This window comes from Rhinatrema bivittatum, chromosome 8 (genome assembly GCF_901001135.1).
Source record: "Rhinatrema bivittatum chromosome 8, aRhiBiv1.1, whole genome shotgun sequence".
Classification (NCBI taxonomy): Eukaryota; Metazoa; Chordata; class Amphibia; order Gymnophiona; family Rhinatrematidae; genus Rhinatrema; species Rhinatrema bivittatum.
This window is the reverse complement of record NC_042622.1, coordinates 102,999,316-103,015,077: the sequence shown is the minus strand read 5'-3', so window position 1 is coordinate 103,015,077 and position 15,762 is coordinate 102,999,316. Positions and strand designations below refer to the sequence as shown.

Below are 15,762 nucleotides of genomic sequence, written 5' to 3'. Positions count from 1 at the left end.
GGAATGTGTATTCATTGTGGGGTAGATTTTAATAAAGTATGCCCGCGCGTACTTTTGTTTGCACACCAGGCGCGAACAAGAGTACGCCGTATTTTAATAGATACACGCGTAGCCGCGCTATTTCTTTAAATCCGAGGTTGGCGCGCGCAAGGCTGTGCAAAAATCGGCAGCCTGCGTGCGCCGAGCCGCGCAGCCTGCCTCCGTTCCCTCCACCCCCCGCACCTTTCTCTCCCTAACCCACCCCCCCAGCCCTATGTAAACCTGCCCCTACCTGTCAGGCCTATCCTGTAAAGTGTAGCCGTGTTTACCCTGCTCCTAAGCCGCTTCTAACTCACGTTCCGGCCGCGTTAGCCCTTCCTGCGATCCCGAATCCCCTTTAACCTACTTCTACCGCGTCCTAAATTCCCCGGTAACCCCTTCCGCCCGCGGCATGTATATTGCATGCAAACGAGCGAATTAGCTCGATATTGCATGCAAACGAGCCAATTAGCTATTCCCCTAGCATCCCGTAACCCGCGCTGTGACTAACGCTACCTTTCCCTGCCGTTTTTGTCGCGCGTTTAAACCTGCAAACTTACCGCCTACCCTGACCCAGGCGGTAGAGGCATGGGTAAGGGTAGGTGGCACAGCTTTCCCCCAGACCCCGCTCTCCTGCCCCCGCCGCGATCATGGGTGCCGGTCTCCGTGGCAGCCCCAGTCCTCTCCCCTGCTCCCGAAGCCAAAAAAAAAAAAAAAGTGAAAAAAACGTTGCAGCCCCCCTCCGATGTCCGGACTGGGGCTGCCACGGAGACTGCAACGGCAAAGCGACTTTCAGTGTCCCCCCTCCTCTCGGAGCAGGGCGGAAAAGCCGCCCTGCTCCGGGAGGAGGGGGGACACTGACAGGCGCAGAAGCAACGGCGAAGACAGCGGCGAAACGACTTCTCAGTGTCCCCCCTCCTCTCGGAGCAGGGCGCGAAAAGCCGCCCTGCTCCGGGAGGAGGGGGGGACACGACAGCGGCGAAGCTTTCCCCCAGCCCGGACACCTGCAAAAAATTTAAAAACGTACTTTTTACAGCCATCTGCAGGAACACGATCTGGCTCCCGTAGCTCCTCCCGAAGACAAAGATGGCCGCCTGCACGGGAAAGCGTACAATTGGCCGCTCAAGACGTGACGTCACGATGTCACGTCTTGAGCGGCCAATTGTACGCTTTCCCGTGCAGGCGGCCATCTTTGTCTTCGGGAGGAGCTACGGAGCCAGGTCGTGTTTCCTGCAGATGCTGTAAAAAGTAAGTTTTGCTTGCGTCCAAAAGCGACTTACTTTGGGATCTTGACAGATCCCAAAAGTAAGTCGCTTTTGGAAAAAAACCAAAATTGTCAATTTGAAAAAAAAAAAAATTGCTTTTCTTTTTTTTTTAGTTTCGCCGCTCAGTTTCGTCGCTTGTCGGGTCCGGGTCGGGTTCGGGCTTTGCCGCTCAGTTTCGCCGCTGTCATCTCCCCTCTCCCGGAGCAGGGCGCGAAAAGCAGCCTTGTTCCGGGAGGAGGGAGAACAGACTGACAGCGGTCCGGTTGGGGGTCCGGGTTCGGGCTGGGGGAAAGCTTCGCCGCTGTCTCTTCTCCCCTCCTCCCGGAGCAAGGCTGCTTTTCGCGCCCTGCTTCGGGAGGAAGGGAGGGGGGACTGGCAGTCCCGACTTCTGTATCCTGTCATTTCCATTTGAAATGACAGATACCAGCCGTGGCGTGAAGCCTTAGGCCCGCGCACCCAGGATCCTGTATAGGCGCTCTATCCAGTGTCCTGGGTTGCGCGGGCCTAAGGCTTTTCGGATGCGGCTTACATTTGCATATAATTAGGCTTCAGGATCGAGCGGTAGGTGAGCTGCACTGTGCGGGCGGTAACCGCGGGTGCCGTAGGCACTAACGCAGCTCTTCCTACCGCTCGGTACTAGATAGGCCTGTTTGTTGGCAAAGTTACGCCTTCCCAAGGCAGGTGTAAATTGCGCGCGCGTGGGCCGGCTGCCGGCGCGCGATTCCCTGGCCTGTGAGCAGTTTTGGAGGCCTCGGCCACGCCCCCGGAAGACGCGCCGCTGCGACACCCCCCCCCCAGGAAAGCCCCAGGACTTATGCATGTCCCGGGGCTTGCACGCGCTGCCGAGCCTATTCAACATAGGCTCGGTGCGTGCAGGGGGAGCTTGGGGCAGGTTTTCAGGGGGGAATGCGCGTATCTTACGCGCGTACCCCTTTGAAAATCTGCCCCTTTGAGAAAGGTTGTTTTGTGTCATTTCAAACTTGAAAAAAAAAAAGTCCTAATGAAATGTGTTTTATTTTATATTCTATGTACACAATTTGCAAATGGTACACAAAATACAAATAGAATAAGAAAATGGATTATGCGTGTGCTATTTGCATTTTATGTGCACATAAAAGGAAAATAAAATGAAGAAAAAAAAACAAAAATGAAAAACACTCCAAAACCCCTCTTGAAACAAAACAAAACTGTGTGTACACACCTAGATTTCAGGGGCCATCACTGATGCCCTCATTTAAAACTGTATCCAGTTCAAGTTCTAAGGTTAGCAATGAGATTTTTCTTTTTTGTACTATTGTACTATAAGGTATCTTATTCTTAAGGTAAAAATGGAGGTGTTCCCTATTTCTAATCATTTATTTTTAGAAGTTCCATAGAGTACCACTAGGGTTCTGAATAGCATGTGTGATGATCAATAATCCTTTCTTTAAAAAAACCAGAAGATTTAATAAAGAAAGCATGTAATGTTTTCAAGAAATAAAGGCATCTTATATAAAATAAACATAAAATGTGAGCATTGCTGCTATTTTTTTTTTCAAAAGAAAAATATATTACCTAAAACAAAAATATAGTGGCAAATGCATTAAGGGCATCTTTTAAGTAGTATCATGGTTAATCATTCCTGCATTATATTTTGAATGTTTTGCAGTCTCTAATGAGGACAAACCACCTGATTCAGTTGCTGTCTTCAATACAAAACCTGAACATGTAAAAGAAAAAAATCACATCATATAATTAATATCCAAAATTCAAGTAGAATTCTAAGTACCCATCTTGGTCACAGACCACCTCTGACTGGCAATAATCAGAGACTGTTGTGGCTCAATTCAAATCCTTTCCGAAGCTTGGAGAGACAAATTTTGCCAAATAGTTTTTCCAGGTGGACTTAAATACTTGAACAGGTAAATATTCAGAGCAGCCTGTGGGGAAAGCCTTGAATAATTACTAATAAATTAGCAAAGCTTGCTTAAGACAGTAGTAAGATTTGCACTGAGGGCATTTAGTCTCTGCTTTCTGACTTTTCCATTCTGGGTCTTATTTCTATGTTATCAAATCACATGAATATGAATTAGCACCAAAATGTAAAATACTTTAACACTACTGAACTGAAGAGACCCAGTGCTTCTGAGCAGCACATTGGTGGGACAAGGGTATCAGATGTGGACATCTACCTATGGACATTGCAACAAAGACACCCTAGTCTTTATTCTCTTCATAATTTATTTTCTAAAGCCTGAATCTCTGTGAATCAAACCCTATATATTTATCAATTATCCTTATGTCTACCCTAAGCAGAGGTTATTTTATCTGGGTTTTCATCTGTTTGCAACTTTATTATTACACCTTCTACTACAGAATAGTAGCACAAGAGGCACACCAACAAGCAAGTAGCACAAGAGAATAAAACTCACTGTTCAAGCACTGAAATGAAAAATGGCATGATTTTCATAATTTCAGAAACCAGGACTAATCCATTTTATCAAATAGATAGATGTCTGAAATGCACTGCATTCAATTAAACAAACTGATACATCACTAAAAGTGTTTATCAAACAATCTGACAGCAGCAAGATAAACAAAATATAACTTCCATCTCTTCTAAGTGCTCTAAATACAAAAGTATGCCCATCCTATTTGGAAAATACACTGTAGCAATAGTAATTACGATATATGGGGTGATGTAATAGCAAGCGGAATAAACTATTTCATTAGCACTACCAATTTTTCAGAACATGTTGCTTTCAGTGTTCTCATGCATTTTTGATAAAGTGCTGATCAATATTTCATAAATCATTTCATCTGGCTCAACCTTCCTTGCTCTAATACCCTCCATCATGCCCCACTGGTCTGGTAAAAAGTACAATAGTACTGATCATTCATTTAGAATTCCATCATGAAAAAAATGACAAAAGTAATTAGTGGCTTATTATTAAGTAGGGAGTTGAATTTTCAATGAAAAAAAAATGGCATATGCCAATAAATTGCCTACAGATGCTGTTTCTTTTGGCAGATAGTGTTATGGAGTGGACCCTTGGGTCGGCTAGGAGATGATGAGAGGCCGCTGAGGGGTGGCCCACAGCGGTGTCTGTAGCTGGGAGGCAGATCAAGGCCAGGAGACCAACTGGAGCTTCATCTCTGGAAGTCAGAGGTCCCCCCGGGTGGATCCCTTGGGGACCCGGGCCGCTTGGACTTAGGTGTGGTCTCCTGGTGAACAAGAGTCCAAAGAGAAGTCCGGGTCAAGGCAGGGGGAGAAGAAACATAGTCAGAGAGAGTCCAGAGGTCGTGGCAGACGGCAGAGAAGTACAATGAGGAAACAGACCAGTAGTCGGGGCCGGCAGCAGAACAGCGAAGGCCAGAGATGGACCAAGGATCAGGACGGGCCACAGACACGGAGCACCAGAAGCAAAGCCGAAGTCAGGAACCAGGAAGACAAGCCGAGAGGGAGCTGGGACTGGAGTGAGGATTCAGAAGCAGGAACTGTAGCAGGATCAGGAACACAGCAACTAGTGACTCAGAAGAGTGAACCTCGTTGCAAGGCAAAGCATAGAAGCAGCTGCTGGGTTTAAATACCCAGTGGCATCTGACGTCACCCTAGGGGCTGGGCTAAGGTTTCCTGCCATGGCCCCTTTAAAACTCGAGCCTTGTGCACCCAAGGGGCGGGGTTTGCAGCAGGACCTCGGCTGCATCTCCCTCGTGGAGATGCCGCCACAGAGAGGCCCAGCCATGGCCCGGGGAAGGCTGAAGAATGCCGCGACTCAGCAGGAGCCGACAGCAAGGCAAGTGAGAGCCTGAAAGCGTCCCGCGGCCGGGATTCAAAACAGATAGAACATTTGTAGACCAATATATTCACCCAAATATAAACAATTTTCTATAGTAAGGTAATATTTGGGGTTGGGGGGAAAACATTGAAGACCTTGTATTACTTATTTGTGCTTCCATAATGTTGTCATTTTGAGAGTTTAGCATGAAGAACCATTTATTGTACATCTTTATATTTCTTTGTATTTGATTCATCCAACATATTTTGAGCTTGACTCACCAAAATTTGAGACTTGGAAACATTTCTGCTAGAAAGATACTTGTTAACCTTGGCAAATAAAAAAATATTCAAATCCTGCCTGTGTTAAAAAAAAAAACCAAACATCCATCGTTCGGAAGTTCTGCATGTTTTAGAAAAATTGAATAAACCCCCTTTTGCACAGGTATTTTAGGCCAGATCCTGCTCTGAATCTCATGGTATATTATCAGATTAGGTACAGTTTGCATGACCCTCACAATACCTTTACCAATATTCAGAATCACTCTTTTCTGACTAGTGGTATAGCCAGAAGTGATTTTTTTGGGTGGGATCAAGGTTCACATAGCTGGGCCATAGACATATAGGCCTGAATCCTACTAGTTGTATTCAATATTGCCTTGGCATGTACGCTAAAATGGATTTCTAAGTAGTCTGCAACAGCTAGGGACAGTAACTTTTAAACCGGTGTGCAGGCGTACATGTGTGCTCGTTCGTCAGCCTGTGCCCAGGATGTGGGCATTTTATAACATATATTGTATGATAGAACATGAGTTTTCCTCCTCCTATGCAAATAAGCTGCTTCACATTCATTTGCATACATTAAATTTCCTAATGAATGCAAAGTAGCTTACGCATAGACAATCCTATGTAAATAAAATAAGTACGGCTCGCTTAGAAAAAAAAGTCAGCTCTGTTATTTTAGCGCATTTCAGGGAGCTATAACTATTTTCCTGCAGGAGCTTTAGGATGCTAACATGGGTCCCTGATATTTCCGCTGGAAATTAGGGATGTGCAGAGCAAAATTTTATGTTCATATTTTTTATGTCCGAAAGGGGGTCCCACTTGCGGCCAATATGGACATAAAAAAAATCCAATGAGTTGGGTATATGTACATATGTGCAAAAAAAAAATTTAAACCCCCTCACCCTCCTTAATCCCCCCCCCAGACTTACCACAACTCCCTGGTGATCGAGCGAGGAGTGAGGACGTCATTTTCTGCAATCCTTGGCGAGAAGCATGTGACGTCGGTGGCACGTCGAGTGACGCGGCGTCACGTGATTCCCGGCTCGTTCGCGCCGGACGGCTCGTTCGGCCCAAAAAGAACTTTTGGCCAGCTTGGGGGGGCCTCCTGACCCCCCCAAGCTGGCCAAAAGTTCTTTTTGGGCCGAACGAGCCGTCCGGCGCGAACGAGCCGGGAATCACGTGACGCCGACGTCACGTGATTCCCGGCAAGTTCGCGCCGGACGGCTCGTTCGGCCCAAAAGAACTTTTGGCCAGCTGGGGGGGCCTCCTGACCCCCCCAAGCTGGCCAAAAGTTCTTTTTGGGCCGAACGAGCCGTCCGGCGCGAACGAGCCGGGAATCACGTGACGCCGACGTCACGTGATTCCCGGCAAGTTCGCGCCGGACGGCTCGTTCGGCCCAAAAAGAACTTTTGGCCAGCTTGAGGGGGTCAGGAGGCCCCCCCAAGCTGGCCAAAAGTTCTTTTTGGGCCGAACGAGCCGTCTGGCGCGAACTCGCCGGGAATCACGTGGCGCCGCGTCACTCAGACGCGACGTCACGTGATTCCCGGCAAGTTCGCGCCGGACGGCTCGTTCGGCCCAAAAAGAACTTTTGGCCAGCTTGAGGGGGTCAGGAGGCCCCCCCAAGCTGGCCAAAAGTTCTTTTTGGGCCGAACGAGCCGTCCGGCGCGAACGAGCCAGGAATCACGTGACGCCGGCGTCACTCAACGTGCCGCCGACGTCACTTGCTTCTCGCCAAGGATTGCAGAAATGGCGTCCTCACTCCTCGCTCCATCACCAGGGAGTTGTGGTAAGTCGGGGGGGGGGGATTAAGGAGGGTGAGGGGGTTTATATTTTTATTTTGGCTCAACAATCGCGATTTCCCACATATCGAACATATCTATGTTCGATATGTGGGAAATCCGATCGTTTATGTCGAATCAATTTTTTAAGTAAAAAAAAAATATGAGTTGCGTTTTACTAATGCGGTCAATCCGAATGCACACCCCTACTGGAAATGCAACAGGGTGTTTCATACTGCTTTTGAGACTAATCTTGACCATTTACCTGGGTGAATTTGATTTAATATGTATTTTGTTATCCACCGTATTGGGCTCTTTTATAAACTGTTGATACTGATAAAAAAAAAATCAGCATGTAAATCGCATACATGCTATTTCAGATGCACAAGTCCTAATTTTATGCATGCAATCTTTTCAAAATTTACCTTTAAGTTAGCACTGATAGTCCTGCTGTTGTGCCTTTCAACAGCCATCAGTAATGCTGAGAGCTACTTTCTTGAAACACTTATTAGCCTTACACAGAAAATCTCTCTCCTTAACTACTGTATTAATTGATGAAGGTTGAAAAAGTTTGGACTTGTTGGACTTCTGATATCCTCTCATGCTAATCAACTCTTTAAGTGTTTTTGTTTTTTTCATAATAAATTTTGTTTTCAGCAGAAGAAAAAAGTAGCAGGTTCAATATTTCCAAATCTTCAGGCTTTTGGTTGACTCAGGAAACTTTTACAGAACTGAGTGAGGCCTTTTGTGTACCACCTTTAAGAGTCTTATATGGAAGATGCAATGCATTCAGAATGATTGATGGCAAAGAAACATACCCCCAATCACTCTCGTTTTTGGTTTTTTTTTTTACACACAGAGGTATTCCTTTCACTCAAAGTAAAGTAGTGCCCATTTATGTCGTGATGCTTGACTATTTGCATCATTATTCACTTGCTTATCCGGTCCATAGCAGATATATGCATCTTGCAAAAAAATTTCAAAGGAAGAAGAGAGCATGGGTTAACATTTGCTTATAGGAAAAAAAAGTGCTTAAAGTCTACAGAAAAAAATTAAAAAGCTCAAATAAACTAATTAGTAAAACTAATTGGAGCACACAACAGCAGGGTGTTACTGCGTGTCAGTGTGTCAATTAGAAACTTCATTTTCCCAACCATCAAGCCTCTGGGTTCTGCTAAGATATTCCTCCAGGCTTGGGCTTCCCATAGTGAGAGAACAGCCTATGAAAGAAGCTGGGAGAGATCTTGTAAACTGAAGTAATTGTGTTTTGTGATAAAAAGTGCATATTATGGAAAGCTGTTTTTTGAGAACCTATTTTGCAACAGCTATAGGTCAAGATCATGTTCTATAAATATCATGCTGTATCAGGTCTTTTTTGTTTAAGGTATAAGAAGTGAATATTTGACCCTATTCACATCCTCTATAATCCCTGTGATTTACACTGGTTTATTTCTCTTCCCTTCCCTTTCACTTCACCCCCTCTATTTCTCACCTATATACACAGAGCAGACGCACCGGGTCACTGAGTTTTTCTCAAAGTTTATCTGTTAAAAATCTTGGTGCCACTATGCTCTTGAGTCTCTTAGGATGTGATTGGAAACTGTTTTGCTTTAAATTTTACTTTATATCAGGGTACAAATAATTTGGTTAGATTCATCATCTGCAAATAATGTAAACTAGTAATTATGAGACACAGTCACCCTGGTCTCATTCATTCAAAATTCATTCATCACAATGCTATACATTTTACATGAATAACGCCCACAATAAGGAAAAGGGACATGGCTAGAATAATTTTTGAGTTACTGCAGCATGTGCTATTTTATTGCGCCACGCAAAATTTTCACTTCGCAAGCTATGAAGTGCCCAGACAGGCATTTCCTTATTTACGGTGAGAAAGCGAGAGCACCTCTTTATAAGGCTCTCAGAGTAGTCAACTATTATAGGACCAGGGTTTTGGGGCCAGTTTTACATGCACAGTCAGACATACGAACAGCGCAGTTCACATCAGAGAAGACTGGATGTGATTTGGAATGAGGAAAGATACACAAAGATGAGATTTGTACAACGTTCTCTCGCCCTAGCTTGATGCATCTCTACCTGGGTATTATCAAGCTAGGGCGAGAGAACGTTGTAGAAATCTCATCTTTGTGTATCTTTCCTCATTCCAAATCTTCACTGATGTGTACTGTGCTGTTCGTATGCAAGTAAAACTGGCCCCAAAACCCTAGTCCACCACCAAAACCTCACCTCGAGTTACTAGATGACCCTCCTATAGTGGTATAAATAGATGGCAATTATGTGTGCCACCCCAGAGTCTCACTCTCTCTCCTCATTTTCATAAACCCCGAACAAACTTCTCCCCTTTGACTAAACTCAAAATTTGCATTTGCATCTCATGATGTGATAAATAACGCATGTTTTACGGCATTATCGTGGGTGTTAGGGCCCTAATGCCAGGGATAACGCCCTAACGCACTTTGATGAATGACCCTGCCCTCAAGTTTAGGCCAGAATGTTGTGGGATAGTAGTAGATACTGTATCAGTGTGAATTATGGGGATGTGCAAAGACATTTTTTCTAAATTTAATTTAATTAATTTTTTTATTTTCATTTATTTAAAACAAAGTGAAACCAAAATTTAAAAAAAAAAAGAATAAAACAAAACAGAATAAAAATGTGATCCCAGTAGAGCAAAACAAACTATTTCCATATCCTCACCTCCTGTTGCCTTCCCCCCCCCCCCCCCCCTTTCCTCTTAGCCTGCTGAAGAACATTTGTGGCTGCAGGAGCCATCCCTGGTCCCTCTTCCCCCACCATTTGCAATTGCAGCACAGGTGGTGCAGGAGTGACTAGCGATGGCTCCTTCCCCATGAAGATTCATTAAGAGGGTAAGAAGTGGGTAGGAACTGGAGTGAGGGCTAGAAGTGTTGGGGATTTTTTTTTAATGGCTTTATTCATTTTTAATGTGTGTACAAACAGAAACATCAACAGATAAGCAACTACAAATTGGCAGGGGAGAAGAAAAACTGATACTACAAGCATATCCAGCATAGCTCCCTGCTTCAACAGCAGGGGAGAAGAAAAACAACCAATAAGGGCTGAATAACACAGTCTGGGTGAAACAAATAAGCATGGGTGTAGCTTGCTTATTGCGGCGGTTACTTCCCCTACTACCCATAACTAATCAAGCTTGATATTTCACTTGGTTGCAGCTCCATCACTGCTCTCTACATTAATGGTGGGGGTGGAAGGGAAATAGAACCAAAGAGCTAAGAGAAACAGATAAGTATGAGAAAAAAATGTGAAGCTTGCTGGGCAGACTGGATGGGCCGTTTGGTCTTTTCTGCCATCATTTCTATGTTTCTATAACCCATCCCATAACCCTATCTCCCTCCTTCCTCCCCAGCCCAGATTATAGAACTGGGAGAGACAGCCAATGTCTTCAGTCAATAGCAACTGCAAAAGCAGCCAAAGAAGAGTTGAAATCATACTTCCCCTGAGAGAGCCGGGCAATTTCTTGATTAATGGCTTCATGTCTTATGGAAAGCTGACTTTTTCCCCCATGAGGGTCATACTCCAAGACTTATATTCCAAATTCAAAAGTGCTAGTATTTACGAAAACCAAAAGTCAAACATTGGAACCTCAATTTTAATCCATTTATTTAATATACATTTCCTAGAGGTACATGTACCCTTAACAAAAAACCTACTTTTGAAGTTATTGCAAGTCACTGCATCAGAAAATACTCCCAAAACACAGAGATGTGTCTAGTGGAATTGGAATCTCCAATATTTCAGACATATACACTTCACCACATTTTCCCAAAAATAATAAATTGGTGGGGAGAGGCACTCCCACAACCCATGACAAAGTTGCAGTACCTGCAGAGCACTTTACGTACCTTGGAGAATGTATGTTTCATGTGAAACACTCTATGAGGGGAAATAATTAACCTATGTACTATCCTGAGATATTGTTCCCTTAACAATAGAGGGGATATTTTTATAAATGTCAACTTTAGCAAAATGATCACCATCTTCAAGTTCAGACCCCAAATCCACATTCCACAGTCCTGCTAACACAACAAAATTTGTTAGAGGTAATTGAATGAAGAAGTTTACATAGACTTGCCAATGATTGTTTCCTCCTTTGAAACATTTGTAGAAGGGACATCTTTTTTTTATCCCTAGTGTTTTTGTTATGAAATTAGCAAGTTGTAGATATTGCAAGGCATTACCTGCCCCAAAACCAAAGAACTCCTGACAGTGTTGGAAAGAAAGCTCGAAGTGTTTTTTAAATTTTTTCTCTGATAGGGCTGACATTTCTTTAAAAATAAAAATGAGGGGACTGAAAGGAGAGAGAGGGGTGTTGAGGAACCGCTGAGGCCTTACCGGGAGACCCGAGTTGCTTTCTGGTCCCCGACGGGGCTGATTGGAGGACGTCCCGATGAGTGACGTCATCATCCGGAGACCATCGAGGGGTTTAAAAACTCCCCCACCGCGGTGTACAAGCGGGACTGAAAGGAGAGAGAGGGGTGTTGAGGAACCACTGAGGCCTTACCGGGAGACCCGAGTTGCTTTCTGGTCCCCGATGGGGCTGATTGGAGGACGTCCTGACGAGTGACGTCATCATCCGGAGACCATCGAGGGGTTTAAAAACTCCCCCACCGCGGCGCGTGGCTGCCGCCGGCGCATGCCGAAGCCGCGCGCGCGGCTTCGTTTTATCTTCTGGACTGTCTCTCCTTAAAAACGCGGACTCCTGGTTTGAAACATCTACCCTTCTTGGAACATAACATCAAAGTGTCCAAGTAAGTGCAACTCTCTCGTCTCTCCTTTATTTCATTGAGTAACCTTCAAGAACGTATGGGGAAAAAGAGGAAAGGAACTGTAAGAGTTTTTCCTCCCAACTCTGCAGTACCCCCCCTAAGTTCCCAACCAACTATTGAGGGTTTCATGCAACCAATTAGTACCAGCACTCCGTCAGGTATGTTGGGAATTGGCCTAGATTCATCTATGCCTGCATTCCCCGGGAATTCCATCTCCCTGACTCCTGATTCCCGCTCGCTACCAAATCAGGACTTTTTGCGTTTGGCAGAGTTGCAGGAGGGTCTATTGCACCTAATGGGAGCGGCATCAGACCCTCCAAGAGAGGAGGACACTGCGAAACTAGATGTCCAGGCAAACGTTGTTTTGCCTGAGAAACCATCGATAATCACCCTGGAAACACTGTGGACTGCGATAAAAGGACTAGAATCCTCATTAGGGGTAAAAATCGAGAAAGTAAATAAATCCGTTGACATGATTCATTCTCAGGTACAGACCCATGATACTGCTATTAAGAAAAATGTTGAACGTTTAATTGAAATTGAGAAGCAATGTGATACTTTGGGTAAAACAGATGTGGCTCTGATAAAAGGTCAAGAATTTAATTCTCGTAGATTGGAAAGTCTAGAGAATTATTCTAGAAGGTTAAACTTGAAAATGTTAAATTTCCCTAAATCACCAACTATGTCTCCTATAGACATGTTAAGAAAATTCTATGTGGAAATACTTAAAGTGCCTCAAGAAACTATTCCCCCAATAACAAAAGCGTTCTATATACCTGTAAGAAATATTGAGAATCAAAATAACTTACCCCCAACATCAAATGTATTAGAAAATTTAACTGAACTTTTACAAGACTCTCAAATCACTGTTGAGAGTCGTGCCACATTATTAGTAGTGTTTGCTCTAGAACCTGATAAAATATGGACCATGAAATTGTTCTTCCGTAGTGTAGAGAAAAAGTTTCTTGGTCAACAGATAACTATTTTTCCTGATCTTGCTAAGCCAACTCAATTGAGACGGAAAGCTTTTTTAATGAAAAAACAACGGGTATTAGCCCTTGGTGCTACCTTTATGTTGCAATATCCTTGCAAATGTTCGATAAAATTAGCTTTTACAAAATATATTTTCTTTAATCCTGATCAATTGGAAGGTTTTTTACAGAATAGAATAACCCCTACAAATATTTCTTCATAAATATCACGAGTGTTTCATTGGAATAAGAAATTAGCGGATATTAATTATTAAGCTGGTCATTTCCTAAAGTTGTTAGTATCTATAATACAGTCCCCATTTGTGGTCTCATATTGAACAAATGTGTACCTTAATTATCAAGATGTATAATTATGATGTTATTTCTTCAACCAGTTCTAAATTTCTAATATGTCAATGTGGTTTGACTATATTGTCTGTAAAAACTATGAAAATAAAGAATTAAAAAAAATAAAAAATAAAAATGAATGGACGAGAGAAAACAAGATGGTGCCCTGAGAGGGTGTACCTTCGTTTGTTCCGGATCCAAGATTTCATTTGAAGACTCACAGCGATTATTTCTTTACTATTCATGCCTCATAAGAGGAAAGGTAAAGTCCAGGTCTTTCCACCCAACCCGGACATTGCTGCCAGACAGCGATTGATATCCGACTTCGCCCTTCAACCACCGCAATTGAGGGCATCAGTCCCTGCCGGAGAGCAGGCGAGAGCCATACTCTCCTGGGGAACTTTCACTGAGACCTCCCGACCCCAGAACGCCGGTGAGAACTTTGCCCCTAACAGTCGACTGAGGAGATGAGTCGCATTCCGATGACATCATCGGGCAAAACCTACTGGGTGGCCCAGACACCGACAGAGCGGGTGGAGAGGAAGGAGGTACTCCGAAACCTCGAGGGTCTGAAGTGCTGAGAGAAGGAGGAGAAATGGCAGCAGACATCCCCAGAACAACGGGAGAACCAGGTAGAGATGTGAATCGTGTGATCGATCGTCTTAACGATCGATTTCGGCTGGGGGGGGAGGGAATCGGATCGTCGCGGTTTTGTTTTTTTAAATATCGTGTAAATCGTAAATCGGGGGAGGGTGGGAAAACCGGCACACTAAAACATCCCTAAAACCCACTCCGACCCTTTAAAATAAATCCCCCACCCTCCCGAACCCCCCCCAAAATGCCTTAAATTACCTGGGGTCCAGAGGGGGGGTCCCGGTGTGATCTTTTACTCTCGGGCCTCCGGTGCGTTGTAGAAATGGCGCCGGCGCTACCTTTGCCCTGTCATATGACAGGGCAAAGGTAGCACCGGCGCCATTTTGTTTTTTGTCCCCCGACATCAGGAGCGTAGGAGCTCGCTCCCGGACCCCCGCTGGACCCCCAGCGACTTTTGGCCAGCTTGGGGGGGGGCCTCCTGACCCCCACAAGACTTGCCAAAAGTCCAGCGGGGGTCCGGGAACGACCTCCTGCACTCGATGTCAGGAGCGTAGGAGATCGCTCCCGGACCCCCGCTGGACCCCCAGGGACTTTTGGCCAGCTTGGGGGGGCCTCCTGACCCCCACAAGACTTGCCAAAAGTCCAGCAGGGGTCCGGGAACGACCTCCTGCATTCGAATCGTTTTGCTGTACACCCTTAGTAGCACTCAATTCCAGTGCTCCAGCCTCACCGGACCATCTATACTCCATTCCAGTCTTGTGCAACTCCAGGAGGTGGTATCTATAACACCCCCTCTCCAGCTGCCTTTCATTCACAACAGGATCTCAAAGCCAGGGATTGCTTCTAGGAGTCTCGGCAGGGCATTGCTTCAGCCAAGTGAGTCTACCTTTAATTCTGCTAAGAAAAACACCTCTGCTATTAAACAATATTTTACTTGCAAAACCTGCCAGACTTTAAACCCCAAACATTACGTTCAATGTGTAGCTTGCCAGTATCCAGAGCATGGATCATGGGCATGCAGTAGATATGGGGAGAAAAATGTTTTTATTTCAAAACTGTTTGAAATGCATTTGTTCTCCATCAAGCTGCTGGAATTGCCCCTGTCTTTTACCCCCAGAGAGAACCTGCCCCATTAGTGAGGCCATCAAGCCAGTCTCTAAAAGAACTAGAGCTCATTCAAAGACAGAGCCTCACTCTCAGGCTGATACAGTACAGTGCGCTCCAACGGAGCGCACTGTTAGCCTGCTCTTGGACGCGCATTTTCCCTTACCCCTTATTCAGTAAGGGGAGGAAAATGCGCGTCCAACCCGTGGCACCTAATAGCGCCCTCAACATGCAAATGCATGTTGAGGGCCCTATTAGGTATGCACGCGGGATACAGAAAGTAAAATGTGCAGCCAAGCCGCACATTTTACTTTCAGAAATTAGCACCGACCCAAAGGTAGGCGCTAATTTCTTCCAGCACCGGGAAAGTGCACAGAAAAGCAGTAAAAACTGCTTTTCTGTGCACCCTCCAACTTAATATCATGGCAATATTAAGTCGGCGGTCCCGAAGAGTAAAAAAAGTTTAAAAAAAAAAAAAAATTTTGAATTCGGCCCGCAGCTGTCGGGCTGGAAACCGGAAGCTCAATTTTGCCAGCGTCCGGTTTCTGAGCCCGTGGCTGTCAGCGGGCTCGAGAACCAACGCCAACAAAATTGAGCGTCTGCTGTCAAACCCGCTGACAGCTGCCGCTCCGGGCTAAAAGGAGGCGCTAGGGACATGCTAGTGTCTCTAGCGCCTCCTTTTGCCCGATTCCACCGCACCACCTCATTTGCATACTGTATTGCGCGCACCGGCGAGTGGCCAGTGCGCACGCCGGGAGAGCGAGCGTTCGTCCGCTCTCCCGTGTTTTTACTGAATCAGCCTGTCAGAGAGAA

At 45.2% G+C, this 15,762-nt stretch overlaps 1 protein-coding gene across 3 annotated transcripts in view; it reads right to left on the bottom strand.

Annotated features, from left to right (window-relative positions):
• The window catches only part of GARNL3 (GTPase activating Rap/RanGAP domain like 3), a 706,353-nt gene that overhangs the window by 334,647 nt on the left and 355,944 nt on the right, over positions 1-15,762 (bottom strand). The gene's annotated exons all lie outside the window — the stretch shown is intronic.